The sequence below is a fragment of the Tamandua tetradactyla genome, chromosome 10 (genome assembly GCF_023851605.1).
Source record: "Tamandua tetradactyla isolate mTamTet1 chromosome 10, mTamTet1.pri, whole genome shotgun sequence".
Lineage (NCBI taxonomy): Eukaryota > Metazoa > Chordata > Mammalia > Pilosa > Myrmecophagidae > Tamandua > Tamandua tetradactyla.
The window spans coordinates 65,495,967-65,501,966 of NC_135336.1; positions in this window are offsets into that span (position 1 = coordinate 65,495,967).

The following is a 6,000-nucleotide window of genomic DNA, read 5'->3' on the forward strand; positions in this document are numbered from 1 at the left end:
TGTATCTTGAAATTCTAACAACCCATTCAAATATCTAGGCTACTCTCCAGCTGAAAACCTGCATACTATTAGAAGCTGAATTAACTGTCTTCTCAGTGAGATAATCATGAAATTGCCCCTTGGTTTATTAAATAGCAGACCACAGGGCTAAAATCATTGATATAATTTCATTCATATAGTTCATTCATAAGAAATTATGTTGCATTTATAAGGCATAAATTATCTTTCATCTTTTTAAATTATCTAGTTTTTCCTTTACGTTAACAATGCCTGTTTGCTTTTTTGTTTGTGACCTCATTATTTATGATTAATACGTAGTACTGGGAAGTCTTTCTATTAAAAACTGTTTTAATAATGGAAGCTATAAAAAAGAGGCTCCATTTTATAGCTAAATCTATATATTACCCATCTTCCTTATAACTTTTTCAGTAAAGCATTGAATATTTAGGACTGAAATGTATTTATTTACTTTAACTTCAAAATAGAATACTTGTTTGATTTCCTGAAGGAATCAGTGGCGCCAGCTGATAATGGTATATCCTAGAAAATATTAATTAAAGCTTTCTGTGATGCTTTGCCCATTACAGGGACTTTATTAATACCTTAGCACTGCTGTAATCTTATATATTGTATCTGTGATTGATAACACAACATTCAGCCATGGTGTTACATGTTCCAGTTTATGAATCCTTACCTTTGCGTATGTTATATATAAAGAGATATGCCATTTTCCCTATTATTGCTTTTGTTAAAAATGACAAGAAATTACTTAAAGCCTAGAACCTGTTTTCTTTTTGTTGTGACCTCTGTGGCAAAGTAAACTTTAAGACCAGAGTAATTATATCCTTTATTTTCATTATATTGATTTATTTTGCAGTGTGTGCTTTAGATTTCACAGTCTAAGGTTAGACTCTAAAAATGTATTGTAGGTTAATGGCCCTTGTCAAATGTTTTCTTCTTTTTACACAAGAAGAACAGAAAATGTATGTTGCTAGATAGGAATTATAAAATACATGCCAAAATAAAATAAATAAATAAAAATCCAAAATAAGACTGTAAGTTGTTATTGTCATTTTTTTCTATTACAACATAAAAGGCCTTTGTAGAATGTTCTAATATTCTAGCGTATTTCACTTTAGGACCTTTCATTTTCATATCAATAACATTATCATCATTATGTCATCGGGTGAGAAGTTCCCATTCTTTATTTGCAAAACATTTCCAATAATTACAAAAGAGAGTTACACAATTTTAATCTTTGTGCCTTATAAAATTTTTTTCTAATGCATTTGTTACCAACATCAGATATGAGGTTGCTCCCTCTCTTGTCTTTTCCCAGAATAAGTATTTTTTTACTGTTTTAATTTTTTGTGCTCTAGAAAACAAAAATGGCTACAGGTTTCTTTCCATGTCTTTCTGATATTAGCATTATTAGTAATTTTCTGTCATACAAAATAGGATTTATCCCTAATGCTAAATGATGCTTTTTTAATATTTCAGTTTAATATTGGGCTACTCAGAAAATGCCAGTTTGTTTGCTTTTTTTTTTTTTAACATGGGCAGGCACTGGGAATCAAACCTGGGTCTTCAGCATGGCAGGCGAGAACTCTGCCACCAATCCACCCTCCCACCACCCAATGCCATACTTTTTAATAGTCAAAAATTAAATTGTAAACATTTTTACCGAGACTGTTTCCTATTTTATAATATTCTAACTCTGAGGGTCACGTCCTGCTGTGTTTTCTTTTCTTTGAGTTTGATATTTCTTACCTTGTCTTATTTTTAGCAGATGTGATCACTTCTAACATAAGTTGGGGGAGTTAGTCAACATGTTTCTCAAGCCCAAAATGTAACCACTGACAATAAATTGACTTTTCTTGTAGCAACTGTAAAAGAATGCAGGTGTTTTTTTCCTCTGGCTGGAGCACTCCCCTTTGCAATATCAATACAACATTTGTCACCCATCAGGGAGATAGCCATTGCTATGTGGGATCATACAGGAGGGTCTCTCAATAAGAAGCCTATTGTTCAAGTAATACAGAGGAGAGTACAGACAGATATAGAAGGAAGCAGTATGTTTTTCTCTTGCATTCAGCCTTCAGCTTCAGAGCAAATATCTTTTTCTCTTTTTGTGGTCCTACAGCCATTGAATGTGGTGATGAAAGCAAAGTAAAATAGGCTTACTATTGCTCTTCCTCTTTGGAATAAGCTGAAGCAGACAGTACCTCAGAGAAACCCAAACAAGAAAGCAGCTTTCTGGTCAGCCTTGCATCTCTCAGACAATTTCTTTTTACCTGTTTTGAATTGAGTCCTGAAATTGGGTTCTTTAGAATGGTGGGTTTCATTTGACTATATATTCCTTATAGGGGAACAAGCATTAAGCTGTGAACTTTGTGGAAAAAAAAAAAAAAAACAGCAATATATGGCATAAGCAATGTCACCTCCTTTGTGCTATAGAGTTCATTTATCATTCACCATGTGTTAGAATTGAAATGTGGATAAATTTTCCCACTAAAGCCAGCCTGTAGGGGGAAAAGTCAAATGAACTCCTTTCTAATGTCTCTGCCCTATTATCTTATTAATGGTGATTTGTAGCAAAATGCAGAGAAACATTCATACTGTAGGGCAGAATTTCTTAATTGGCAGTGAGAGGAATTAAGATATAATACCTATATGTTTTTCTGTCTCTATAATTTAAAATGTTACATCAGGATTTTAACTCTTGGCAAAACTTGTGCAGTGAAATCAATATTTGTTTACATGAATAAAGTGTATTTTGTGATAGATACGCTTATGCTAAAGGGCATTCAATTCAGAAGTTTACTTATGACTCACAATTTTTCTAGTGTGTCATTTCCACTGGACCAGGGAGAAGTATTTGGCCCTCGTATATGCTGTGTATATATTTCACCTTTTCACCCTGAAGCCTGCACCATATTTTAAAAGAACAGTATGATACAGTGATCAGAAAACCTAGTTCAAGTTACAGCTCTTTACTCAGTGCCTCATTTTAGAAAGCACTCAGTAACTTTTAGTTCTTATTACGGGGTTACAAGGCAATTAAAGTGAATAAGAATGGTCATAAATACATTTGCTTGGTCAATAGCTTCATGGATGGTGAGTCAGGGATTGGAAACATGTTCCAAGTTTGTTGTCAGGACCACACTATCCCCACCACTTAAATGTCCCTGAAGGCAGGGAGGTATGGACTGCTTTACAGAGAAGGGTTTTGTGCATTTGCTTAGCTACTTCAGATGACCCCAAACGTCAGTCCTCCACTGCTGCTTTTATTTGCATAGCATAGCTTTTGCTCTAAGAACCCTAGGATCACTGGTAAATTCCATTCCCCTTCAATCAATGATTACCCCCTTAGTGTTTCACCTAACTCAGACTTGCACATTTATAACTCAGGCTTGTGAATGAGTGTTACCAAGCTCTTTATGAGTAACTAGTTGGGTATGTAAGCTGTGTATTAAGTGAAATAGCCACAACTGCTGTAAATAACTGCCAGGTGACCTCCATTGGCACACAGCAACTGGGTGATAAGGCTCTCTATTCCCTTCCAACATTTCTGCCTATGGTACAGTATGTACTATTAGCAGGAGGGAATAAATGACAGAGTGTACTTTTAAGAATTGCAAAATAAAGCTCATAAGTTTGAGAGAGTTTGGTCCATCATTTTGTAGATTGAAAGTCCATATTGTCATGAAAAACACATCTTCATTAAATAGATGTTTGCACTAATAATTTCTTGAAAAGGGAGGAAGAAATCAACCTTAGATCTGAAATTGAATACTAGTTCTCTGTTATCCAAAATAATACTACACAAAATACCAACAACAAAAAACTATCATATTGTAGACCTCCTACACAGAGGACCAATAAGGAAACAGAGAGCATGAATAATTTGATAAATTAACTAGACCTAACATACATATACAGAACATTGTACCCCTGAAAGCAGGATATACATTCTTGTCACATTCTCGTGGGCAATTCTCCAGGATAGATCACATGTTGGTTCATAAGACAGGTCTAAATAAATTTTAAAATGTTGGAATTATCCAAAGCATTTTCTCTGATCTTAATGAAATGAAGCTGGAAATCATTAAAATGCAGAGAACTGATAAATTCACAAATATATGAAGGTTAACAGCACATTCTGAAAGAGTGGATCAAGGAAGAAATTGCAGAAGTCAATAAATATCTTGAGACAAATTGAAAGCAAGAACACAACTGTCGGATGAATGTCGGTTTTGGGGCCAAGATGGCGGCTTAGCAATGTGTGCATTTTAGTTCTTCCTCCAGAACAACTGCTAAATAACCAGAAACAGTACTGAACAGCTCCTGGGGCCACGTCAGTGACCGGACACATAGCGTACCCCAGTCTTGACCAGCTGGACTGGCTGCAAGCCCCCCCAGAACCGTGAGTTCCCCAAGCTGCGGGGGCCGGCGCCCCTCCCCCACAGGCTGCTTCCCAGAGGGGAAAGGAAAGAGATTTTAACAGCAGCAGGGGCTGAGTCCAACCAAATGCTAATTGTGGAATTAATTAACAAACTCGGACTACTAAAAATAGGCCCCTAGCTCAGGTGAACCTGGTCAAAGCAGAGGTTGCTGATTTTTGCCCCAGCACCAAGGGGGCACAGCTGACAGAAAAAGGAAAAAAAAAAAAAAAGGAAATAGGTTTTTGTGGCTGTGTTTCTACAAAGGCTTGACTGCCTTTGAATAAAGCGGTAGGGCTTCTCGGCTGCAAATGCCCCAGGCATAGGCAGAAACAAGCCCGTTTGAGAACTTGTCTGGAACCTGTGCCTTCCACTCAACTCAGGTGGAATCCCTCCCTTAAGGGACTCAGACACAGGGCTAGGTAATTTGAAGCTGTTAAAACCAGCCTACAACCTCTCCTCCGTCTCCACCACGCCCCAGCAGGGAGAGTCTGCCAAAGTTAAAGGTACTGCATCATCTTATGCTGGTGGGACCTGCAGACAGACAAGTGCCACATATTATAGGGCAGGATAAGAAAAACAGAGTCCAGAGACTTCACAGGAAAGTCTTTCAACCTGCTGGGTCCCACCCTCAGGGAAAACCAACACAGGTGACTCTTTCCTCCTGATAGGAGGCCAGTTTGGCCTGGGAAAACCTGGCTGGGGTCTATAATACCTATGTAAACCCTCCTAAGGGGAGGCGGCAGGAGGAGGCACCATACAAGCAGGGCAAGAAACAGTAAAACAAGAACTGAAAAAATTCTCCCCTGTTAAACAAAACCTAAGCTAGAGGTCCAGAAAAAGCTGAACTGAATGCCAAAGAACAGATAGACAACAAGTTCATCCAGCATGAAAACCCTAGGTAAAAGAAAGAAAAGCAATCTCCAGAATAAACTAGTTAAGGTAGTTAAATGCCTACACCAGGAAAATTGAAGATATGACCCAGTCAAAGGAACAAACCCACAGCTAACATCATCCTCAACGGGGAAAAACTGAAAACTTCCCCCCTAAGATCAGGAAGAAGACAAGGATGTCCACTATCACCACTGCTATTCAACATTGTGTTGGAAGTTCTAGCCAGAGCAATTAAACAAGAAAAAGAAATACAAGGCATCAAATTTGGAAAGGAAGAAGTAAAATTCTCAATGTTTGCAGATGATATGATACTATATGTCGAAAACCCTGAAAAATCCACAGCAAAACTACTAGAGCTAATAAACGAGTACAGCAAAGTGGCAGGTTACAAGATCAACACTCAAAAATCTGTAGTGTTTCTATACACTAGTAATGAACAATCTGAGGGGGAAATCAAGAAACGAATTCCATTTACAATTGGAACCAAAAGAATAAAATATTTAGGAATAAGTTTAACTAAAGGGACAAAAGACCTATACAAAGAAAACTACAAGAAATGGTTAAAAGAAATCACAGAAGACCTAAATAGATGGAAGGGCATACCGTGTTCATGGATTGGAAGACTAAATATAGTTAAGCTGTCAATTCTACCTAAATTGATTTA